The sequence below is a fragment of the Pelodiscus sinensis genome, chromosome 24 (genome assembly GCF_052426305.1).
Source record: "Pelodiscus sinensis isolate ZL-2025 chromosome 24, ASM5242630v1, whole genome shotgun sequence".
Classification (NCBI taxonomy): Eukaryota; Metazoa; Chordata; order Testudines; family Trionychidae; genus Pelodiscus; species Pelodiscus sinensis.
In genome coordinates, this window is record NC_143075.1 from 7,148,973 (window position 1) to 7,175,788 (window position 26,816).

Sequence of the window (26,816 nt, forward strand, 5' to 3'; positions counted from 1 at the left end):
TGCCATCCCATGCTGCTGCCTTTGAGACAAAAGCAGTATCACGGGGTGGCTGCAGCCCCTGTCTGTGGGGGAAAGGCGGGGGAAGAGAAGTCCGAACTGCCTGCAGACAGAGGCTGCTGGGAGGGGCGGGGGGAGGCTGCCATGAAGCAGCCTGTGTCTACCGGGAGCTTGGATCCTCCTGCGGACAGGGGCTGCTGCCATCCCGTGCTGCAGCCTCGATCCACAGTCGGCCCAGGCTGCCACAGACAGAGGCTGCTTTGGCAGCAGACTGTGTCCGTGGGAAGCTCAGACCCACTGTGGGCAGAGGCTGCTTCACAGCAACTTCCCTGCTCCCCCCACTGCCACTGATACAGAGGCAGAAGGGGGAGAATGCGAGTAGTCGAATAGATTACTGGAAAGGGAGCTAATCATCCACTTCTCCACACTTTGCAAAGATAATGATCAACTTTGAAGGACGGATTTCAATCCATGTTCTTCTGGTATGAATCTGGAGTGATTTCAGCAAAGTCATTCCAGATTTACACCACTATACTTGAGATCAGAACTGGACACTGAAGACCAAAATGTAAGCGCTTTATTTGTATACTTATTCTCATTGTCTCCAAAATGCCCACAAATGAGACACAATGTCAATTTGATTTTTTCCAATGACTCGAACTCTGTATCAGGTCAATTGGTGTAAATGCGCTAAACTCACTAGTGAAACAGGTGGAAACACTGACCATGTTTCTTTCCACAAGTGTTTTTCATTATAGAATCACTAAGAGGACAGAGCTGCCTGTTTAAGTAACTCTGCTTGTTAATTTTTTCCCCATATAACTTACAAACTGAATCAAGAGACCCATTTTATGATATTCTTGATAAAGAGTTCAGCAAAGACTTTAGACACACATTTAACACTCAACGTATAGGAATCAGTGCTTTAACACAGTGACTCTCCAGGCAGCTAACAACTATAGGCATATTAAAAAGAAATTGTGTGTGTGATTAGCAATGGGTACAACAGGCACATCTGCACACTTTTCTGCTAGTCCAGGAGCGTATATGATGACAAGAGGATCCTTTTGGTTTAGAGCAGGGAAGGGAGGAGAGATTGAGAGGGGGGGTAAGAAATCCAAAAAAGTCCGATTGTGTCTGAAAATCCAACTCCATTTCTGCTCTCTTTCTCTCAGATCTCTCTTGCTCTTTATTTAATACCAACTGTGGCTTAGAATGCTGATGTGTGTGTCTTTTGAAAGTTAACATTTAACAGAGATTTCAGGTCTACTGAATTCCAAGAAATAAAAATAAACTCTTGTCCTGCTTTAGTTGCCAGCTGAGGCCAATGTTTACTGAGGGGAGTTTTAGGAACCAAGGAGATTTTTAGGGTGGAAAACTTCCAAGCAGACATGTTGGCCTGTAGCTCCCCACCCCTACGGTCTCTCCCCCACCCCTCTCCCAAGTGAGTAATTTGCAGCCAACATGATTTTTGCCCTACAGAAACATGTCTTTTTTTCTCAAATATTATGCAGAGTACTTATTAATTATCATTGTTGTTGTTTCTTAAGGACCAACCCACGCCGCTTCCCGCAGCTCCCCTTGGCTGCAAACAGCAAACCGGAGCCAATGGGAGCTGAGAGGCTCCGTGGTGGCGGAGCCGGTAAATAAACACTCCAGAGTGGCAAGTTAGCAGGTTTCTCAGAGTGGTTTTGCAGATCGCTTTGAGAAACACTGATCTAAAGACCATATTGTAATTAATGTACATGAAACTGCCTTTACCAGTAGTTGTGTTTTAATTATCTAAAAGACAAATGTACAGACATGGTCAAATTTGCTGATACATTTTTCAAGATCTGGTCCAAAACCCAATGAAGTCAACGGAAAGATTCCCATTCATTTCAGGAGGCTTTAGAACTTTCCCCCTGCTTTCGCAGGTTTCTCCCAATGCTGAGATTTGGCCTGTAGCTACACTGTAGATAATTAATAGATGCTGTTCAGATGTCCCACACTGTGTCAAGGGGCGCTGTATACAACCTGCTAACTCCACTCTCAGCAGGACGAGTCAGATTCTAAATACAATCTGTAGTCACAATACAAATACATTTTAAAAAACCCCACAACTAGGGCACGTCATCTTGGAAAAAAAGGTGAAAAGTTGACTTCCCAAAGGTTGCAAGGCAGAAGCTGAGCAGTTGCACTCCTTACCCCCAGGTAAAACCACCAAGACACCCACAAGAAACACAATGGTCTTTTGAAAAGAAAATACCCTATAACCTGAGAAAAGAGGCACTGTTGTTCCTGGAGCATGTGAAGCGTATTTGTTTCAAGAGCTTGTCTTTAATATGCAATATTCTGCAAAGTTTCTCTTTTATGTGTTCTAAGTAAATCTTCTGTCAGTAAAGTATATATGTGTGTGACTTGTTTTGCAATCATTACTAAGGTTGACTGTTACTTACTCATGGAGTCCCAGGTGGCTACTTACATGAGTAAACACTACTCACAGTGAATGACCATTGTTGATTCTGTGCATATGACACCTCAAATTTGCTCCTCTAGCCTGCCAAACTTCTCTTAGGGTATGTCTACACTGCACTCTAAAATCGAAATAAGATACGCAATTTGCACTGCACAAATTGCGTATCTTATTTCGATTTTATTTAGGAATAGGCTATTTCAAAATATGGCGTGTCTACACGATGCCAAATTTTGAAATGAAGTGCTATTTCGAGCCATCCTTTATCCCTCGTGCAACAAGGTTTACAGGAATGGCAAATTATTGCGTCCGTTATTTCAAAAATTATTTCGTTCTGTGGATGCAGGGTAGCTATTTGGGGGATATCTTTGGTATCTCAAAATGGCACTGCAGTGTAGACGTACTCTTAGTTTCTACAGGAAGATGCTGATCCAGAAACTCTATTGCTCTTCCTTCTGAGTCCCAAAAGCAGCAACTTGGGAAGTTTTTTTTCTTTCTTCAAGGCCATGACATGGTCTTTTACGCAGAGAGAGTCGTGACTCAGCATTTCACAGAGATATAAATTTAGGTCTTAAAAGAAGGGAAATCCTTCATGAAGAGGAACAGTTGAGTAGTTGTCACATGAAACACAGCACTTTCCATTCATTGGGGTTTCTAGTTTGCTTTGTATGTCAACATACTCTTCGAGTCTCAATGAGAAGGAAACAAACCCAAAACTCAGATGAAACCACAGAAATTTTGTCTGTTTTCAGTCCAATGTCATAAATTGTTCCCAGGTTCCCCCAGCATATTCCAGAAGAAAAGCCTGTGAAACTAGGTGAGCCGAGTTCAAGTTTGGGGTATAAAATGAAACCCAAAACCTGGTGACTTGTATCTGGTTTGAGGTTTAGGTCCAGCTTTGTTAGGAAATATCGCACAGCTCAGCAATGACCAGGAAACTTCAGAGAGTAAACCCTGGCTTTCCATTAGGAACAGATCTGTTTGAGTCATCTGTGACAGGAGGGTGGGGATCTGGACTCCAGACACAAAATAGCCCAAAGCTATAAGACTGAGAGCTCAGTCCTGCAAGAGAAGAGAACTCTGGACAAACTCAAGAGAGCTCTTAGAGCACAGAGATAGCAGGGCTGTGTACTATCTTTCAGCGTGTCAGGATAGGGATGTTTTCTCCAAGCCAAGATGAGCGATGAAAATTGGTTTTCAAACAAAAACAAACAAAAAAACCCAACCCTTCTTTCTTCAACAGGAACTCTGAACGAACATGCCTAAAAGGGGACGCCTTCCAAGGGAATAGAAGCCAAAACCCTAACCTGGATATAGGAAAAAGGAATTTGGTTTTGGTTCCTCATCTCCTTCCATCAGAAGGCAGAAATCTCCATGTTTGGTGGAGCAGCAGGCGCTCCCATGTGCGAAGACCTCCGGTCAAGACCATCCACCTGGTTTAAATGAAAGGGGAATGAGGGAAGAGACTCACTCTTCTGGATTAACAAGAAACCTACAGGGATTTATATTGGAGACCTTGTGGTGCCTGCTGCTGGAACATAGGCAACACTGTGAACTGAAAATGTAAGTTCTGAGCCCAACAGAAACAGCACTGGACAGGGTTACAGTTGGAACTCCTCCCAGAAGGCTGGAGCAAAGTGCACTTCCTTAGCCTAACTCTTCAAAGTAAGATCACAGATGAAAGCCAGCCTGGAACTATGTGAACAAAACACTCTCATTGTTCACCTTAAACCCCCAAGCCATCCCATACACCTTCTCCTGTAAGACCAAGCCACAAAAAATGTCACAACAAATTAGAGAAGCCCACCTACCCAATCTCTGCTCCTCACATGCCATTAACATTGGGCTGGTTTCATAGCTCACACCAGAATTCCAAGATGCAAATTTCCACCTGGCTTTGCAGGGCATGGGAGACATACAGTCCAGAGAAAGAAGCCACATTTCACCTCCAGAGTGCATAAGGATCATATTCTTCTTCAATTCCCCTCCCTCCCCCACTACTCTTTTTAAACATACTCTTCCAGGTCTGGCAACCCTCATGTTATTTTTCTCCATAGAAACCGACATAACAGTGAGCTTGAGTCAGTCTCCAGCTCCACAAACACAGGCTGGCCCGAAGCAGACGAGCGTCCAGGGTACCCACAGCCTGCCAAGCACATCTGATCCTTTAAGTTAGCGCTCAAAATTCTGGACACAGGCGACAGCCCCATCTCTTCTGCACCACCCCGCCTAGCTAGGGGAAAAGATCATTTCACACCCTCCTTCCATCCCACAAATTCAGCCACTTAAAAGAAAGAAATGCTTTGCTTTTATCTTCCTCCCATCTTTGCTCAAGCTTCTGGCCCGAAGAGAAACTTATGTAAAGGGGAGGGGAGGAGAATCAAGTATCCACGTGCGAGTCATACCAGCTCAGCGGGTTTTCCGGGGCACTAGCCAAGCTACAAATGTGTTGCAAGGTTTTAAATAATGTGACCCTCCTGCTTTAAATAAAAATAAAAAAAATAACCAGCTCACCTTTCTCTGTGAAACATACACCATTTGCTTCCCAGCTGGTAGAGGGATTTGTGTATAAAATAAATAGAAAGTTTATTTAGACCCTTATATCCCCCACAACATGCTCCAAGCCAGGTCTATATGATATAAGGTTTGCCAAATACAGCTACACTGGTTCCCTAGGCAAAATATACTATACCAGGAAAAGCACTTTTTTGTACCTCTATAAACCAGAACTCTCTGGTCTGGCAACCTGGACATGCCAGACCACAGATGTTCCAGAATCAGCAAGTCTTGCTCACCTGCGGGGTGCAGGGGGAGAGCGAGGAAGCCCAGTGGGGTGGCATGCTGGCAGTAAGGGGGCCAGAAATGACCTCTCCTGGTCCAGCAAAATCCCTCATCTGGGACCACTCATGTCCTGAGGGTGCCGGACCAGAGAGGTCCAATCTGTAATATAACTAGGTCTACACAAAGACTTTTGTCTGTATAGAAATGATGCCAAAACATCACACCCCCAATCAAAACTGCAAAAGTTTCTAGTGCAGACCTGGCTTAAGGCACGCAAATTCCTTTGTGACAGCTCTGCTCTGAACAAACACCAATTCACACCAAAAGAATAGGCTGGTGTTCTACATGCCAGTCTCAGGGTACATCTACACTGCAAGAAAATACCCACAGCATGACTGGGGCTGGCCTGGGCAGACTGATTCAAGCTGGGGAGGGGGGGGGAGTTAAAGATGGCAGAATAGACGTTTGAGTCCAGGCTGGAGCCCAGGTTCTGAAATCTCATCGAGGGATGGGTCTCAGAGTCCGCCCAAGTCAACTGACACAGATTCTGAGACTTGGCGCGGCAGGTTTTTTATTACACTATAGAGGTACCCTTGGGGACCTGTGGGAAGCCATCTTCCTTGGATGTAAATATATTCTGATTAACAGAGAAGCAAATCAAAGCAAAGTCCCCAGTGCCCAATAAGGAATGTTTATGAAGAATTTAATCGACACCTCTGTCCCCAGCTCGGCCAGCTGCTGTGCTTTCCCCTCCAACACAAAGCTATCTCTTTTCTGAAGGTGCCTACCAATCCCAATGGGGAGAGGCGCCATCCATCCGTTGGGCACAGCAGGACTGGCGTGCGGTATCTGCTCTCCCCATCTTTAGGACAGGGCAGCCCGAACGTTGAGATGCTGAAGGAAACCCTGGAGACTTGCCCAGGATATGATGGTTCCATTTAACATGCAAGAAAATTCTGCACCCGCACACACACAACTTACGCCATATGTTTCAAACACACAACTGGAAATTCCTTGCTTTTTGCTCTCTACAACCATGAAAGGAACCCACAGTGGCTTGGCACTACCGTGGCACGCCAGAGAGTAGCTCTGACTGTGTCTTTATGACTCTGGGGGCTCTATTCGGCTTGGGTTTGTTGAAACATGTCAGGCCACTGGCCCTCAATATATCAATGTACCACCCTCTGGGGCAATGCAGCCAGATTGCAACCCTCCCACTCTTTTACCCCCAGGCACAAACAACACAGGGAGCCATGTGATCTACCTTCTGTGCACTCCAATGACCACTTGCCCAAGGGGGCCCAGGCAGAAATCATCCCTCATACAATTTAACTGGCTTTCTCTTCACTGCAGCAGCATGCGGGGCCAAGGATCTGTGGCCAAGAAAGGGAACAGCTTGAGGAAAGGGGGCTGTGAAGCATGGATGTGAGTGTGTAATCATTTACACTATTAACCGATAAGCCTGGGCTTGTCAGTCACAATGACTACATGCATCTCTCCCTCACTCTTCCTTGCTCTGATACGAGGGAGGAGGCAGGAGGCAGGAGCTGGTGCTTGTGGGGAGCCGCCTGCCACGCCTACTGCCACCCCCAGAGGCAGCAATGCAGAGGTGCTGGCAGGAGCCAATGCTCCGGGGAGCTGGCTTAAAAGCTGACTTCTCCCAAGCACCAGCTCCTGTGGAGCTACCTGCCCCCATGCTGCTGCCTCTGATAGAGAGGCAGAAGTGTGGGCAGGGGGAGAGAGTACACATGGGAAGTATCTGTATCAGAGGCATCAAGGAGGGTATAGGGAGGAGGCGGGGGGCAGTGCTCGCCTGCCCCACCCCCGGTGTGTAAACCTGTAACTGCCAGAAAATTCAGCCATTACACGTTTACAAAAATCAACGTTTGCTAGCATCCCTAGTGCAAAGAGATCCTTTGGATCCCCTGTGCTCACTTGCTGTAGCTTGGATGGCCTTAAACCCCACCCATTGATTGTGCTTCTCAGAAGTGCTCCATTGTTCTCTGAGTGCACCTGCATGAGTCCTGTCAAAACAGGGGGGCCAGAGAGACCCAGACTTTTATCAAGCTTTTGAAAGGATATATTAAATCATCAACTGACCCTAAAATTTGGTTTTATCTGGGACTCATCTGTCTAACCCAGCTTAGGGAAAGCTTAGTGATTTGTGTTCAACATAGAAGTGTTGTTGGAAGCAAAGATGGCTGGCCTAGAAGTCAAGATTCCTGCATTCTACTTCTGGTTCTCTGACTTGATGCGTGACTTAGGGCATTTCATTGAACCTTTCTGTACCTTGGTTTACCCACCTTTACAATGGATATAATAATACTTACAAGACTACTCACTGCGCAGGTAATCAAAGCTGAATTCTCACATGACAGGTGAGGCCATGTGCAAACAATTAAATATCACCAAGAAACAGGGATGTTAAAAATCATGTATTTGTGTAAATGTGTAACTGCTGAAATTTCTAGCAGTTCCACATTTACACGCAGGGGAGCAGGCAGGAGCCGGCTTAAAAGCCAGCTCCCAGAAAGCACCACGTCCTCTCTCCCCCCTCCTGCCACCTCTGAGAGACATGAAGTGCTATTTACCTATATATAACATAAAACCATGGGGTTAGCCAATAAAATTAACAGGAAGCAGGCTTAAAACAAACAACAACAACAACAACAACAAAGTATTTCTTCACAGTCAACCTGTGGAACTCCTTGCCAGGGGATGTTGTGAAGGCCAAAATTATAACTGGGTTCAAAGAAGAATGTGGTAAGTTAATGGAAAATAGGCCCATTGATGGCTATTAGCCAAGATGCTCAGGGAGGCACAACCCCATACTCCAGGTGTCCCTAAACCTCCAATTACTAGAAGCTGGGACTGGATGACAGGGAATAGATCACTCAACATTGTCCCGATTAGTTCGTTCCCTCTAAAGCGGGGGTGGGGAACCTTTTTTGAGCTGGGGCCCACTGACTCACAGAAAAATCAGTCAGGGGCTTCACACGAGTGAGAAGTAAAAAAAAAACCCAACACCTCACTGACGTGACCCATGACTGAGAAGGAGAAAGACACTACCCACATTCCCCTCGCACATCAGGACCTAGTGGGGTACAGGCTAGTAGATTTTGTGTGCTCCAGTCCCGCAGTAGACTCCCCAATGCTGGGGGGGGGGGGATGAGAGCCCTGGGCTCTGGGGCTGGATGCAGACCCAGGCAAGCTGGGTGCTGCTTCCGGCCCCCGGGACTGAGGTTCCAGCCCCCTGCTCTAAAGTATCTGGCACTGGCCAGTCAGAGACAGGATACTAAACTAGATGGACCACTGATGACACCCATGACGGTCATGTTCTTACATTCCTTCTCCTGTGATCTTTAAATACTCACAGTCTGCAATGCCACTACACTCTGCAATGAACTGTCTCTGGGTTTTAATTTCCCCCGTTCCCCTCCCATCCTGTCTGTTTCATCTGAGGCTGCGGTTCAAAACAACCAGACAGAATTATTATGGCCCATCTTTTTTACACGCTGTGTTAGACTGTCTCCTCAGCATGATGCATTTTTAATAGGGTTTCTAAACACAATCAGCTTGCTAATGACAAGCATTTTGTCTTTCCTCCTCTCCCTCCCTCCCTCCCCTCACTTCTTCTAGAGGTAAGCTGCTGTGGAGCTGTGATGTCTCACTGCACCTTATTACAAAAAGACATCGCTGGCATGACACGCAGTAATAAAGTTGACAAGGTTTGTTCTCTAAGAGCTTTGCTGCTGCTCATCCACAACCACTGCAAGACTGCAGTCTCATGAATCTCCTCTACCTTTTTTAGGAGCCCACGCAAGGGATGTCAATCCGCCCAAAAGAGTTAGCCGGTCAAGCAATTTGTTTAACCCGATTAACCACTGGCTGGGGGCAGCAGGGATTGCTTCGGCCTGGCCCCGGGGTATGTCTACACTACCCCCCTGGTTAACTGGCAGGCCCCACCTGCGGGAGCAGCCCCCCACCAACGGCAGCCCAGCTGGTAGGACCCTGGCTGGTATGGATGGTGGGGCTGGAGCAGCCCCCAACAAACTCCACCACCCACATCCGGGGGTATGTCTACACTACCCCCCTAGTTCGAACTAGCATTCCAGTAAGGCATACGCTTACCAGGTAACCATTTAACCGTTAACATCCCTAGCTTCTGCAATCTGTGCCTCTTAGGGATGATAGCGTGCAGTCGTTTACACGATTAACCAATAAGCCTTATTGGTTAATCCTAATGACTACTCATCCCCCCCCTTGCTGCCTCTTTATCAGAGGCAGCAGGGGTTGGGGGCGGTGGGAGATGGTCCTCGCAGGGAGCCAGATTAAAAAAACCAACTCCCCACCAGCACCTGCCTGTCTGCCCCCACCCTCAGCATGTAAACATGCAACAACTAAAAAAATGCAGCAGTTACATGTGTACACAAATATGCGTTAGTTAACATCCCTAGTTCTGCTTTAATGCCCTCAGGAGCCTAGCACAAGATCTCAAGAGACTGGACCTGGACATAGAAATAATACATAAAGCTGAGCACATCTCAGGTCAGTTGGAGCTCCTCCTCCAACTGTGGGAGGGGATGGGGAGAAATGTGAGGTGGAAGAGAAAAGCCTACTCCAGAGCCCAGATTTCCCCTGCTCAGCCTTCCAACTCCTCAAAGTCCGAGCTAATCCCTCTGCCTCACTCCAAACATCACAAACGGCAAAGCAACGCTGCACCAAAACCCCCATTTTTCAAGCTACTTAGAGAAGTGAACCAGCTTCGGGGTGTGTTGTTCTAAATTCTAACAGGACAGCCAGGTCATTAACACTATCAAATCACCTCAGAGGAAGAAGAACAGGAGGACTGACTGCCCAGAGACCACAGTAATGAGTGTACAGATACACAAGGTAAGATAGATGAGATAGATTTATTTTAAGGACAAGGCGTCACATTTCTTAATCTGTTTCTAAACGGATCCCACTTAAAACCTCTAAAAGTAAGGCTGCAATTTAGCACTGAAAAGAAATCTGCATATAAATAAAAAACAGGAGTACTGATGTCACTAGCTTCTTTCCCCTCCTACCCCCCCTTCCCTCTCTGTCAGCAGAACATTTAAAGTGGGCCAAAATTAGGGAGAAAAGGCTCTTCTGTCTCCACAGCTAAGATGTACCAGTTGGATTTGGCAGCTGAACAGCCTTCCACTGATTTGACACCCTCCCCCCCTCCTGGAATTCTCCCATCCAACTGCAGCTGGAGATGTCGTTAGAGAAAGAGGAGGCATTTCCTGTGTGGGTCCTCCCCCCCCCCCCCACATTCTTGGCACAAATGGGAAGGGAAGAGAAAAAGAGAGAGAATGTGCATGTGCATGGAAGGGAGGGGGGGAGAGAAGTGAGGGAGAAGCCTGGCTTTCCACCAAAACCCCTACAGACCGGGGGCTTCAAGAATCAGTAGAGGAATGCTATTCCCTTCCCCTTCTGAGATTCTCTCCAGCCAATGCCCTCAGAAACCAGATGAGGGACCCATTTGCGACACAATGAGGGCTTGACACATGGCAATGGCATTATATCCTGGCAGGATACTTTCCCCAAAGTGCAGGGGCGCTAGGGGAGATAACGGATATTCCATTTTGAACCCCATACTGTGTTGTTATTTAAAACGCCTGCACTAAAGTCCACGAGAGTTCTGTAAATGGAAAAAATAACGCGGGGAAATCCAGAGGCGAGGTCTGCTTTAAAATAGCAGAGAAAGATCATGGGCAGTAGATGTTTAGCGGAGTCCATCACACTGAGCCCTCCGAGGTCTCTGCTCTGTCCTCCAAAGGAGGTCTACCTTAGAGAGAGACAGCAGCAGGAATCATAGCTGTAAGAGCAAGGCCACTGCTCCCCCACGGCCCCAAGGACAACATCTGGTTATCTAATGTCCAAGTATTTTCCTTTGCATGGAAGTTTCCCTTTTCTGGAAGGACAGCTCTTGTCAATATCTTAGGCTACCCTGCCTGACCGTTTTTTTTTTTGTTTTGTTTTGTTTTTTTAGCTGCATTACTAGTTATAACTTGCAAGGAGGTGGGCAGCCAGCTCTTCGAAACACTGACAAGCTGCCCTGTCCTTCCATGCCAACGCATGGCACCCATCACCAGTCCCTCCACTGCCCTTGATCCGCTTCAAGCATTCAGCACTGCTCCTAGTGGGATGGGATTTTCTACAGCAAAAAGCCGTAAGTTCCGCTACTGCAACCCGATCTCCCTGGTTTCACTTAGTCATTGTCCTCCAATAGGGATCAAAGCCCTTGTAAAGGCTGAGTCAATTTAAACATTAACTCTGTGAATTAAACATTCTTCGATGGGTGGGCAGGGTGAGGTGAGTCAATCTACCTAAACTTTCACCTACTCTACAGCGGACAGAACAACTAAGGAAGGAGGAAGGATACATTAATAAGTGCTGTTTGTTTAAACTGAGCGTCAAACCAGGTTAGCCTGGTGCGGCATCAATTCTGTTGACGTAAATGCCTCTTTTTCTCATGGGGGTCTATTTTTCATCCTGACTCTACACTCGGCACCTGAGAATCATACCCAGGGAAGGAAGGGTACCAGGGACATGTGACCCTCAACTCATCAAGAACCTCTTTTGCTCAGCAACAAAGCAAAAGCTTCAGGTCCATTTATTTCCCCTGCCAACACAATAGGGAAGATTTTTTTTTCCTTACTAACAGAGAGATCCTGCTCTCACAGAAATCCTCGAACTCTTCCTCTTATTATTAGTATAATAGCTGCCCCAACCAAGGTGCTCGATGCTGTGTGTATGTCCATCCACCCATCCATTCGTCTGTCCGTCCACACACACTTAGAGCCATTGGTCTATAATCTGAATAGACAAGACCAACACGGTGCAGAGGATGTCACAGAAAATATCAAGTGACTTGTCCATGGTCGCTCTGGAAGTCCACGGCAGAACCAAGAATCAAAGCTGAATCTTCACATTCCCAGCACAGTACCTTAACCACAAGGGCCTTTTTCTTCCCTCACTTTCATGCACTTAGAACTTTTCTCAGTAGTACTGATCTATTCCGATGCCAAGCCGGAGATAAGTGGTTATACACACTGGAATGATCTGCTTTTTTACAAGCAATTCCTTAAAATACCCAGGCTGTTTTGATCAGCTGCCTCTGTCAGGGTGGCAACGGAAGCTTGTTCCATCTGGCGTCAAGACTCTTCCCCTCAGCCCTCAAACCAAATGAAAGAGAAAGAGCAAAATGCAGATACTGTATTGATTTGGCTTTCTAGATAAATTGTTACTGACACCTTCAGGTTACACCATCTCATCCCTTTGAGGGCGCTAATCTTTTCTTATCTGTAAATGGCTTCGGTACTCACAGACATGGCAGTAATACGCATTTGGCAGGCGGCGCAGAAATGGCTTAATGCAGTCTGATTTCAAGACGATTTAGTGGGTCACCTCCTACTGTTCCATTCTGCTGGTGCAGAATCTCATTACCGTCCTGATGTTTCACAAGGGGGAGGAAAGGGGGGAGATGGTTTTCAGAAGACCAGCAATGTTTGAAAGAGTCACTAATGTTTCCATCTCCAAGCTCCAAGTTGGAGGCAGTGACTGGGCGGTGGGTTTTCAGCCTCAATGAAGGCTGCTCTCCAGTGCGCTAGCAGCATAAAGGAGCCTCAAAGGGGGCAGAAAAGGCCACCCAGCAATACCCCCAGCAGTGCAGAGCCTCTGTAGCCTCTAATGCAGAGCAATGACTGAGGGTGGCATGTGTCAAAAGTATAGCGACAGTGCTGCATGGGGAATGGAGTTCAAGTCAGAGCATCCCTAAGGCTGCTCTCACTTACCCCAGGGGCCAGGAAGCAAGGCATAATATGGGGAGTCCCAGGTTAAAACCACCCAGGCTTTTCCTCCAATCCCCAGGCTCACACACTGAGAACCCGGCCCTGTGTCGACAGAACTGTACACACTCTTGTTAACACGGCGCATAATGTGAGCGTGCAGGTAATGCTAGAGGTTCCTGGCTTGCACCCTGAGAGACTTGCTGGGCTCTCGCTCATTAAAGAGAATTCAAAGCCTCCAAGTGCATAAGCAAATCTGGCATGGCAGGTAATCTTATATCTATGAAGGTAATCTACATAGATCTCTACACAGGAAAGGAACCACTAGGGCTCAGAATCAAGGGCAACTTGTTCCTAAAAAACAGACCTCGGTTACTTACCTCTGGTTCAGCTGCCCCACTCCTGCGTCACAGCTCAGGATCCAGCTGCAGGAGCGTGGTTGAGCAGCCAAGCAGTCTGGGCATACACTATCTGGGAAAGGAGGTTAGGGATACAATACAGAAAGCAGCTTACATTATTAATGCTACAGATCCACATGAGCTGCTGCATCACACTGGCTGGGCATCTCTGCGGGCCCACAGCAGGCAGGACTGTCAGGTGAACTCTTTTGGGCTATCCCTGCTGAAAATGTGCAACTTTTCTCCTCCAAAACTCTCCCCCCCCTTTTCTGAACGCTAAACTAGAGAAGGTGACCATCTTCCAAAAGCCAACTACAAGTCAAAATGGAAACCGCAGTCCCACTACACAGCAAAAAGAAGTGTGACATCATCTCTAAAGGCTCAAGAGGGCTTAGGCAAATTTCTCCCCTCTTCAGCCCAGGAAACAAGGAGGAAGCTGTGATTAGCAGACTTTGGTTCTCCATATATCCAAGGGATGGAGATTTCAGAAAGTGTATGGGAGAATACTGAGAAATTTACGCCCCGCTCAAAATTGGGATTATGATTTGGCATTTCTATGGGCTTGTCTTCACTGCATAACTCAAGTGTAGCCCCTAACGTGTGTCCCATCCACACATAAAACCTGTTAGTCAAGCGTGGAATTGCTTTTCACTCCAATTGGCTGACCCACGTGGGAGGTGTAAGTTAATGCTCACAGTTCATGGACCAGATCAGCTTACTGCAGTGCAAAGAACAATGGGACCAGAAGCCTTCATGTGACGCAAAAGGGAGTGCAACACCAGTACAGACACATCAGTGCAAGTGTTATTTCACACAGAGGCTGGTCTGACTGAAGTCAAGTTGGATCTACACTAGAGAAAGTGAACCACCTACATGGCTCAGGCATAGTAAAAATACCCCACACCTGTAAGCAATGTAGCCGACCTAACCTCCAGTGTAGACAATGCTAGGCTGACAGAAGAATTCCTCTGTCGCCCTAGATACTGCCTGCTGGGGAGGTGAAATAACTAGTGTCTGCACCAAAGCTGTGCTGCAAACATAGTCTAAAACTAACTCAAGAAGAGCAACTTAAATGTGGGATAACTCAAGTTAATTCTGCAATGAAGGCAGACCCTGTAAAGCCTCTCAGTTTGAAGGACCCTAAAATACTTCACAAACTTAACACAAGTCATATGCAAAGTTGTCATCTCTGTGTCCTCGTTGATAAAATAGGGATAAGGACACTGCAGCCCTTAGTAACGTGCTTTGAGAAGGGCTAAATCAGAACTATGCACTATTAAGTGCCTTTTCAAATCCCTTTCCGTGGTCCAAATATTCGACCATCTATAATTTATAGATGCCTGAGTACTGGGGAAACCACAGGGCACTTTGACCTATGTCCTCCATAATACAAACGCTGGCTAAAGTGTTTCTAATGGTGCCTTGGTAATAAAACAGATCAGCATGGGTTCATTAAATACTGCAGTTTTTCCTTCACAGGTTGCTAGTTCTTTACTACTGTTGCCTGCATGATTGGGTTAGGTTAAGAAATCATAGTTCAATATTCGTGGCAAAGATAAGTCAGTGAAAGAAGGTGGTTAAAGTCAGCAGAGGGGGAAAATACCCCAATAAAGACTTCTAGTGCATGCTTAATTTCTCAGGCCTTCTTGATGTCAGGAGCCATGCTCAGTGTGTTCTGTAAAAAATGAGGCAAATATCCTACTTTTACTGGCAAATCTCCATGGTGGCAACCAGATGTGTTGGAGTTTACCAAGCAGTAATATCCACATGTGGATAAACACCAAGACAAAGCTAACACATTTATTCCTGGGATGTGGATATTACTTGCCAACTACACTCCCAGCTGTTATCACCATTGTTTTTTGTTCCAAAAGGGGGGGGGGGGGGGAAGAGCCACAAACTTCCGAACTGCCAGACCAGTATCAGATGACAATGGCACTTCCATCATATGTTAATCACCCTCGCTGCAGTAGGCAAGTATCCTTGATGTGTCTTCACACTCTGTGACAGACTACAGCACTTAAGCCAATCACCACCCCTTGACGACTGACACATCCCCCCCAATGAACCAAAACTGGCTTCTGTTTTAGCAGCTCTTTCAAAGTCCCTCTTGCTTCACCATATCAACCTGCTTGCTGATTCAGCCCGCCCTGTCCTTCCTCCCCCTTACCCTCAGGTTAGCATGGGGAACACAGGGAATGAGGCCAATTAAATGAGGGAGCAGGTGGCAGCCAGGTGGGACCCTGGGAAGAAGATACGACATTTCTTCTCTTCTCAGTGTTATCTCTGCACTGAGCCCGTACTTATAAAACAGGTGCTGCTTCACCATATGTCTCTACATAAGCCGCACGGCACAACTCCCATCTTGTGACAAAAGAAACCCTTTATCTTTGGGCATTGTGCTACACAGATTCTGGGTCTCTGATCCAAGAGATACAGCAAGCATGCCTTAAAGCTGCATATGTTATGGAAACACAAAGAGGTGGTGTGTGTGTGTGCGTACATGTATGTGCGTGTGTATGTGTGTGAGAAAGAACCTAGATTCCATGATGATTAGTGCTGAGTCACTGACAGACAGACAGGTGCATGTTCTGATTTAAACCTACCCTCTTTCAACTCCCTTAGACAACTGTACAACAACAATGCAGTGCTCAGAAAAAATACATGAGACAGAATTACGTTAAACTTTATTAAGTTATCAGAATCATTAGCAAGGCGTAATAGAAACGCTTAAGCTTTCTGCCTACTGTCCTCTCCTTAACCCCGATTCTTGGCCTTTCCTTTGGAGATAAATATCTTGCACAAACAAAATTACCTTTTGACTGCAGCTGCTGAACTTCTGACTGCATTGTAAAAAGGCTTGCTGGCTACAGGGAGTGGGTTGCCACAGACATAAACACCAGAGAGCAGACCAGAAAAACAAGTTTTAATTAAAGTCACTTTTGCATAATCGATTTTCCCGTTTGTATCACAAATGTCTAATGTGCGTCTGAAGTGTCTGATATAATTCACACCTGCCACAGGTGGCTCCCTGTGGATGAGAGCAGGCAAGCAGGTTATCAAAAGCTTCAAAATCCCAGTGAGGTCAGGATCTAAGCTTTGGGTGGGGGTAGGTTTGCAGAGCAAGAATAATTCAGTCCCCATTTTATAGGACTGGGTGAAACTGTATACAGTAGTCAAAAAATAAGATTATATTATGGTATCATGCTCCCAACCAAAATCAACAGCTCTTTGTGCTAGGCACTGAGTATGCAGTGTGGGATAGAAGCATTTCTGGGCAGAGACTAATTTGCTTAGACAGTTTAGACAGAGGTTGGGAGAGAAAACAGAGAGGTGAAATACTTGCCCAAAGTTACCCACCAGGTCAGTGGAAGAGAACTCATGTTTCCTCAGACGGTGCTCTAAAAACTCAATGATTCAGAAGAACCTAATATTCTTAAATATAAAATAAGGGCCAAATCTCTTACATCAGGACAGATTCAAAACTGAACTGGTGTCAACTGAAAGCAGGATCAGTTATTGCCGGTGTATCAGGTGGCTTTTATTTTTAATACATGGATTGAACAGCTAATACCTATGGTATTTTAGAATAAACACAGATGGACGTATAAAATCAGAGTATACAATATATGTGTGCCCACATTTCCATACATAACATGACCACAACCATCATGGAAATAAACTTCCTTCAAACTAGAAATCCTCAAAATCTCAGAAGATTTATTATTTTCTTAACACAAGAAGGGAGAAAAATCAATCAATAGTATAATAAAGAGACCCAGCAGAACAAAGTGAAACCCCAGCTTACGGGCTGAGTTATTTTCCTAGGTGGGGAACAGCTTGTGTCATTTGTTGTTAAATCAAGAGCACTAGTGTGTCTGCCCCCCTTCCTCCACTCTCTTTTTCCATGCATCTGACAAAGTGGTTTTTACCCAGGAAAGCTTATGCCCAAATAAATCTGCAAGTCCTTAAAGTGCCACAGGACTCCTCATTCTTTATCCATGTCCACAGTGTCCGTAAAAATTCCTGCGCACTATTTGCAGGCAAGGTCACTGTGAAAGGGCATGGCTGTGAGCCAGGGTGTTTTTCAGCAGAGCTGCAGGGAGAGGAGGGAAGCTCAGGAACTCAATTATAAGTTTCTACAGTCTAGCCAGGAGGCTGCAAGCCCAGACTGCGGCTGTTCTGTCCTCTGTGCACACTCCCTCCTCCCGCTTCCTCTCCCCCCCCCCCATTTCCCTCAGTCTGCCCAGCTTGTCTGCCGCCTCACTGTAGCTGACGCATTTCACAGGCATTCTTAAAGTCACAGTAGGGTATTTATGGAGAAAATGCAGTTTCCCCTGATGGCCTGATAAATCCATATGTGGTTTTCCGGAATGACATATTGGTATGCAGAATTCACATTACATGTCCTTTAAGAGTCATTTTGGCTATCAACAACAGGCATTAATATTATTTTTATAATGCGCTCCGTTATGGCAACCCTGCCTAACAATCCGCCAACCTAACAGCACATCTAATAACACAGTCCTATCCTGATAGACTTCATTTATGCAACTGAAATATGCAACCACTCCTTCGCAATCCAACAACTGAGCAGGGTCATCTCAAACAGACAGACAATTAATCCTCGGAAATCTCGTTGTCTGAAGACACACGAATTATAAGTCATGCTGTGCTACAGAAAGCAATGCACGCTAGAATAATGCAGGTTTGAATACAGATTCTCATCCAAAGGGAACCGTCCCCCCAAATCCTCCACACGATTCCCAAATTTAGCTGTGACACTTGAAGAATCTTTTCCAGACTTGAAGAGCAGCTCTGTGTGGCTCGAAAGCTTTCTGTCTCACCAACAGAAGTTGGTCCAATAAAAGATATTACCTCACCCACCTTGTCTGTCTAGTATCCTGGGACCAACATAGCTATAGCAACACTGCCTATAGTTCCCAACAACGGTTCTGGGCCAGGCAATCCCTTAACAGTGCTTTAAGGAAGCATTTAGATTACAGATGCTGCTGCTTTTTAATATATATATATATGTATTATTAATTTGTGGTGCTTCATCTTCCAAAAAACTTTACTTGTATCACTATTAGGGATATAATTGCCTGACTCAGTCCCAGCTTGCGCCAGGTACAGGACCTACTCCCACTGCGTCTCTGCATTTGAAGTGTATGAGGAGCCAGGCGGGCAGCCAGCTCCGCTCACTTCCAGCTTGTGCCAGGTCCGGCTGCTGCCACCCCGCGCTGCTGCCTCTGCCTCCCCTTGTGGACCAGCTCCTGCCTTGACACCTCAGAGTGGCAGGGGGCTCCTCAGGAGTGAGGCCTGAGCACACGAGCTGCCAGCCAAACCCACAGGCACTACAGAATAGTCAAGTAACAGATAAGAATTCAGGAGGTTAATCGACTATTCAATTAACCGATATTTAACATCACTAATCACTATTTGGCCTGACTTCACAGCTTACAAACCAATAGCAAATGGCACCATTCTGGCAGGCAACGATGCCATGCAAACACTGCCTGGGAAGAGACTAAAACAGGAGTCTTTTACTGTGCACACACAAGTCTCCTGCTGCCTTTCAAAAGGGCAGGAAGTCTTATGCATGTAGACAGTGTGCAAGAGGCATAGCTCTAAGGACTTAAATGTTGCAAGCCCTAAAATTAATCAGCTTTCAAACTGCATTCCCCAACCTGAAAATGGATGGGCTTTTGGACCACCCACACCCTGCTGAAATTAAGTGTTCTCGTGGTAATCGAGAGCAATTAACATTTTTAATATTTTAGGCTTCACAAACATGTGTAACCCCTCCACCCAGTATTCATTTGGCTAGCTGGAAAATACAAGAGCAGGTGAGTGAAGCTATATGGAAGCTACACAGGTAAAATGCCAGCAGCATTTTCTTCCCAGCCTGAAAACACGGCGCACACACAATTCAATAATTATGCCCTCCTCACAATATGTGAAAAGGCGGCAAGTGATTTTAGAACGCCAAAAGCCTGAATTTGCTCTACAACAGGGGTTCCCAACCTGGGGTACGAAAAGCTTGCCAAGGGGGTACAGGGAATATTTGGTAAATAACTAGATTATCCTAATTGAAGTATTCCAAAAGTAGTAGTGTTAGTGAAAAAAGTTGTGGATTCTAGAGTCTAGAATTTATTTCCTTTCATATTGAATAAGGGGTACAGGAAGGTTTACTAAAAGTCAAGGGGGTACAGGGACCAAAAAAGGTTGGGAACCCCTCCTCTACAAAGAGGATTCCTTCAAGGCTAGATTCTGATCTTCGATAGGCTAGCACAGCTCCTGTGAATTCAACTCACACCAGCACATTTGAATACCAAATCCACTGTGATATTTTTCAGGTCATATTTTGCTGTAGATTTTTAGATAAAGGAAGGCTGAACACTGCTTGCCTGAGACCCAATTCAGCCACAGAGAAGTCCTAGAGGCGTTGTTACATGCCAACTGGAGGAAGTGATTAAAAATTAATGCAAGCTGAGAGATACAGAAACCTGAAAAGGGTGTGCCCGTAAAACACACTTTCAATCTGTCCCGTCAGCAATTTCCCCCCCACCCTCCTCTTCTGCGTTTTATAATCCTAGTCTCATGGGAAGCAGTTGAGCCATGAACTCAGGTGTTCTCATACAGATTCCCAACTCCCCCTCCCCCCACTGGAAAGCACAAGAAATTTCATGTTAGTGAAGGGGGGGGTTCTTTCTTTCTTGTTGGGGATGATTGGGGGGGTGGGGAAAAGGAGGCACAGCTGCTGGTGGCAATTACAGAATGTGGATGTGTAATCACTTCTAATTCTCCTCTAAATGCCTGGTGGTAGGTTGCCCTTGTACAATTCATTTCTTGGGTTGTTTTTATTATTAATTATTATTATTATTAGAAATAGATTCTTTCAAGGTTGCTTAAGGATGTAACATGTCTGTTTCTCAAGGCTGCTTTGGGGTGAGGCAGTTAGGGCATAAGGAGTAGAACGTACTCAGCAGGAAAGTGAAAGGCAAATGTATAGCTTCCACTGTATTAAATGCAGGGTGTAGCATCTTGTTATGCAGCTAGCTACACAGTAAAAGGCACACAAAACCCCATGCTCGAGGTAATTTATCTGGCTGGCAACAAGATTTAAAGCACTAGCAGAGGAACATCTTAAAATACGGCTCTCCCCTCAAGTTGAGAGCACCAGGAAACACTGGTTGGAAGTTTCATGGCTCTGTGGATTTTAAACAATTTAATTAGCAGCTGTGGCTTTCTTCTTTGGGATAAGAGCAGGGTTCAGTCTGATTTTCCTAAGCTGTCTGAGCTGTTTATGAAGAAAAACACCACATTTTCAGTTTGGACATAAAATAAAAGGAAGCTGCAAGCCACCTATTGGTCATAAAATCTATGGTTCAACTTCACGGAAAGTCTGGACTTCCCCCTCTCTTTCTCTCTCACTCCCCCCATCCGTGCCACTTTCTCTTCCTCCAAGCACTGAAAAATGCCAGCATCCGTTATGGTCATTTCACTAACAAGTCAGAGCTGCTTCTGTTCCTCCCAGTGAAGGGCCCTGACCTGTGACCTTTGCCCTTACCAAGCCCTCTGACTCTTCTATACCCCATACACTGCCCCTGGGACTTCCCATTTTTATTGCTCCACCTACATTGCTGGCAATAAAATGAGAATTGGGAAGCTGAGGGTCAACAGGGATGATGCTAAATGCATAGTGGCCTGTGCATGGTAATGGAGCCTGCACGTTATGGGATACCATGCTACACTGCTGAATGGAAGGAGTCTAGTACTGGATCCGTGGGACAAAAACTGATTAGCTAAAGTGGCAAAGAACTGAATCTGCCATATCCTCAGCAGGCCACCTTGGAAAAACAATCAGAAGCCAAATCTCCAGGCCCCTCCTGTTCAGTGTTTACTCCAGAAAGCATCCAGGGAGTAAAGATAGGCTTGAGGGAGCATGAAAGTACAATGGCACTCACTCCTCCGCACCAGCATCCCACCTCCCTTTTCAGGTGCAGAGCAGGCTGCGCAGTTTCCTTAATTACTCCCGATGTTCCTTGCAGGTTGCATGATTTTGGAATACTGACTGTAACATTTTTAAAACTCTGGTTGCCATGGTAGCACAGAATGTGGCACTTAACTGTACACATTCTTCTGATGGGAGCCTGGCTTCTTCTTCTTCTTCTTTTTTTAAATGTGTCTCCTCTGAAGAAGCTCATGTTATAATGATAAAAAATCCTTGGAAACAGCACACAAAGAAAATGGTGGCCATGAAAAAGGGGGGGGGGTAAATTGGGCAGAATAAGCTGCAAGGATATGTCTCTTTTGAAGGCAGAGCTGCCCATTTCAGATGGACTCAGGGAAGTTGAAAACGGGGGACAAGCCAAGCCACTTTCTTTGCAGAGGAGGCTGTAAAGTGGGATGTAACTCAGCCACTGGCTCCCTTTGAAAGGCCTTAGGCTGGGCCTGATCACTCAAACTCAGAACTTTAAACCTTGAGCAAGCTTTCAAAGAACGACTGGAGGAGATAAGGGATATGTTTCCATGCAACCAGGCAGACAAAAAGTAACTGCTCTGCCCTCTCCCCTAGCCCTGCCTAGCTCCCTCCCTCTCACTCCCTCCTCCCTTCCAACTATCTGCCAGAACTCTGGGCACAGCAGGAAGTGGGTAGGGCAAGCTACAGTCATTGCTAGAAGAGAACGGAGCTATCTGGATGACTGCACTAACAATGAGCCCTTTGACTCCAGTGTGACCCAGGATTCCATTCTGCAATACATAATCCCTATAGGTAGCATGTAAAAGGTACTGCAGGGCTCAGACTCCCAAGAGCCTTTTTCCCAGGGCTTGTCTATATACACAGAAGTTTCTGATTAGTTCCTCTGGGATGTTCGACACTAAAGTTCCAGCCCATCCTAGCAAGATGCTGAGCTCCCTCCCACGCTGACTGGAGGGAAGGGTATTTAGCACCCTGCAGAATCAAGCCCCTGCATATGCACATGGAGGCTCAAGGTTTCTGTTCTTATGGGCCTGTTGCTTTTGCGCTGTTTCTCCCAAGTTCTTGGGTCTTGAAAGCCAGCTGAACATCTCTGGTGAGAATTCCCATAGTTCCCCCATCCAGCCAGCCTACACTTTTCTTGCATAATTTCTGCTGCGGTTAGAACCCAGAAGGGCAGAGGAGCGTGAAAATTGAATTCTTCCAAAACATAAAAAAATTAATTTGGCAAAGGCATGAGTCACAGTTTACCCCTCACCACCAAACAGTCAATGGCAAATCAGTAATAATGGTAATAATCTGAACAGCTCCAAGAATATCACAAGATTGCATAAGAATCGTTGTTCCGCTTTAACAGACATAGGAATTTTAAATCAGAGGCAGTAACAGTCAAAAACTAAATACAGGTATCCTCACCCTCAGTCCTGTGCCCCAGTCACTAGACTACAAACTACTTTGAAACCTAAAAAAACTCACAATGTCAGAAAATCAGCCGGTCAGTTGCAAAAAAAAAATAAAAAAAAGGGAATAGAAAGATATGCTTGACTAAATGATGATCGGAATGACAAAGCAATATACTGATTTTAACAAGGTCATGAGATGCTGCCCAAAGTACTGCCAAAACGAGAAAGGCAAAGTAACAGTTTCTCTTTCACATGATACTGGCTTAAATTTTCAAGAATAATGGATTTTTGTGGGCTCAGTTTGAGTCCCTTTAAAGCTTGGGTGCTCAGCACTTTTTGATAATCAAGTCCCTTTAAGGTGTCTCATAAAAAAAAATCACAAGTCACTCTTGAAAAAGTTTACATTAATTTAATACAATTCTTAGGGTGTCTGTGTCTGCTGGTATTTTCCACACTACGGACACTTCATATCACATGGATATCCCGAATACCTGCGCACTCAATGAGCATCAGGTTCAAGAGACAACCCATCCCAAGAGAATCTTGCCCGCTGTCTGTGAAAGATGTAGCAAAGGTAAGTGTCAACATTAATTTCCCCTAAGTTCTAAAGCCTCTTCATTGCAAAGAGCCCAGTTTGCTGCATACAAAAGACCACTAAATCAGCCTTGTTGGCCTGGGTAGACAGACCGCCAAAGCCTTCTTTAAGAGAAAGTCCTGGACTAACCTGTTCATTTCCATGTTTTCTCTTCAAACAAGCAACTTTCTGGAGGAAAAGGGGAAGGGTAACCCCTTGAACGGAGTGGCAAACTTAAAACACATGATAAATTATAGGCCTGATGAATAAAAGTATTGTAGAAGGAGTCCTGACCAAGTCACACTGTTGCCATTTCAAAACCAGACACATAGCCAGTTTGTGGTTGTGTCCTCCCCCCCCCCCCCCCCGCGCTTCTTGCAAAGCTTGATTAGTTGTTGCCACAGCTGCACAAAACAGCCACTGCCTGAGGTCTCAATGGCATGGGAAGGAGAAGAGCTTTGAAGACACATTCTACTGATTAGCTATTGCTGGCCACGGTTAACCATGTCTGGCTTGAGGGAAATACGTCTCCAGTCAAATTCTGCACAAACTTTAAGTGAAAAAACACATCCAATTTTGCTCTTGCATTTGTTTTTGCACTTGTCACTCCTTTGTTATCAGTGGAGTAATTTACACAAGCATAAAAGGTGAGAAAAATCAGGCCAACATGCTATCATGAGACCTCCCTCACCAAATAAATACACTGAGGGCTCAATTAATTGTATAGTTTTAGGTTGCTGTTTATGTCCTCCACAATACACCTTTTTAAAGTTGCTCAACTACTTCTGTCCCATGGAACTCAGCATCCACATAACAGAATTCCTCTTCCTTGCCATATGCTCAGATCTAGTAATCTAATTGCTTCATTTAAATACATAGAGGAGGTTGAGGTGTGTCCCACCACAACACGAGGCCTGATGCTGCTTTTATTGGTGAAGATTTCTACATAAACTGAATTGTGCCCTCAGTTCAGAGTTCAGCCTTATCTACCAGTCACTCCTGACTGCAGCTTTAATCCCTAAACAAGCTTCCAAAGAATTCCTTATGGGTTAGAAGTGGCCTCTTCATTAGCAAAATAGGCACTGCTGAAAACAATAGTTCTTTTAACCATGTGTACTGTCTTCTTTACTTACTCTCCCCCCACCCTCCCACACACCAAACAGTCCTTCTTTCAAATAAAAACTATAACCTTCACCACGTATCTGAACTTGACTAGGGTTACTCTGGCAACATGCTAGTAGCTGCTTTGCTAAAAGTTTAAAACTAAACGCTTCAAAGAGAGGAATACACAAAAAAAGATACACTGGGATTTGGGGAGAGGGGCCCCCACATGTTTGATACACAAAAATTCAGCATCCATTTTCTCTCTGCTGCTTACTCACTTCTCATCCTGCTACACAATATTGTTCTGCCATTCTTGTCTATCCCGTCTAATGGGGCAGCACTCTACACCTCCTAGACACACATTTAGGACCCTGAAAACACCAAGTAATCTTGCAACAAAGTAGCCTCTGGGGACACTGGTGCACTTTTTTGCGTGCCATTAGTCAGACCTCTTTGAGGAGTATACCACAGAGTCAAACCTGTCCCCAATACTGGAGGATAGTTATGATCACATATGAATATTACTGTGAATGTTACTGTCACCCTTCACACCATTCTCAAAAGTGGCGAGTGATTTTGGGTGCTCAATTTGACAGGTCTCAGAGCCCCTCTAAGGTGTCTGAAGTTGAGGAGAAAAAATAGAGGGTGAGCACAATAGAGAAGGTAGTTGAGGTCAGGCCCGGCTCTAGCGCAAGGTGAATGCCTTGGGCCCCACGCTTTTGGGGCCCTGCACTGATGAGTATTCACCATACACTGGCCGGACCCAGGGCCCCACGCCCAGCATCCTGCCTTGGGCCCAGCAAACCCTTTGGCCAGGCATGGGTGAGGTAATATCTTTTGTCAGATCAGCTTCTTGGTGAGAGAGATTAGCTTTCAAACTTATACAGAAAAAAATATTATCTCACCCATCTTGTTTCCTTAGAATGTTAGGACAGCACAGCTACAACAACACAGCAAACAGACAAAGAAACAAAAACCTCACTGGTTATAACTCAAAATACTGAAAATGCTGGCCAAGATATTGGAGTGCATATATGCATACACTCTCTCTCTCTCTCTCTTTCTCTCTCTCTCTCACACGCACGTTTTTTCCCTCTCCAATAGCAGGAGATCTGACTGTCAGTGGTGGGGAAACGACAACAATTTATTCAGCTAAAATGTCGTTATGTTTATTGTTTATGTGTAGGAGCCCAACACACACCAGCCAGGAGGATGACAGCTCTGGCCAACTGGTCCAATCATCTGTGACCCAGCAAAAGATTTACCCAGCAGACATCAGATCTGATATCAAGCAACAGATGTTAAGTCAGCCCCATTTGCACTGAAATATTCTTCTTTTTTCCAGTATGAATATCTCAAAATTTGTTGCTACGAAATTCATAGATGCATGAAGCAAAATCTGCTAGTGGTAAACCCCAGAAAAGCCCATATTACAAGACCTGCGGCCTAAACTCAACCAGGTTCCTCAAGAAGAAGCGTTACAGTGAAAAACCAAGACCACAACACTAAGATTGCATGGGCTAATGTCGCATGCCGCTCTCATAATGCAAACTTCTCAAACTACACCTTCCGAATGGCCATTTATTTAAGTGCCACCTGCAAGCTCAACTCTGGCAAAAACACAAACCAACATTTCTCATCAGAAAGATCCTGAGATTTTCCTGTCAGCATGAAAGGAGAAAGTGAAAACGATAACTGGGACATCTGCACATTCTGACTTTCCTGTGGTGGCCTTCATAGCAAATAAAAGGGAGTTTTCTCTCCTCATTTATCGTCTCAGTCCTGGTTTGCAATATTTTACAAACTTCACTTTTTCCACTTTGGGGAATAGCGAATACATTTTACTTTCTTATTTGTCAGCCAAAAAAAAAAAAAAAGTAATGTTCTTCACCATAATGAAAGCTGGATTCTAAAAGACACTGCCACCTGTATGCTCCTTTTGGCAAAATACCAAATGCTCCTATTACTGACTCTTTAAAGAATTTCCTATAAATGGACTACAAAAGATGAGAAAGGGAACTCATAAATTACACAAGTTAATAACAAAATACATTTAGCATGTAATATACTTCTCCTATCCTTGGTAAAACCATTCTAATGATCATGTCTTTACTTCTTTAAAGGTGTGCATCTCTTTACTCAACATGATGCTCTGAGCAGCAGTTTTGCAAATTCTTTTGCCCCTAAGGAGAAATGCATTGATATGCCTTTTCCTATCACCTTGCAACCCTTTCATTTAAGATTAAGTACCCAAAGGATCTGTTGGAAGATAGTTTGCTGCAATGGTTGGAAAGACACTAAGT

At 45.2% G+C, this 26,816-nt stretch overlaps 1 protein-coding gene and 1 long non-coding RNA gene across 3 annotated transcripts in view; one reads left to right on the forward strand and one right to left on the reverse strand.

Moving 5' to 3' along the window:
* SKI (SKI proto-oncogene) overlaps positions 1-26,816 on the reverse strand; it is a 165,012-nt gene that overhangs the window by 69,258 nt on the left and 68,938 nt on the right. The window lies entirely within an intron of this gene.
* Positions 21,867-25,837, forward strand: LOC142819457 (uncharacterized). Its single transcript, XR_012897375.1, has 3 exons — positions 21,867-22,004; positions 23,261-23,409; positions 25,700-25,837. It is a non-coding gene; the product is annotated as an uncharacterized LOC142819457 (long non-coding RNA).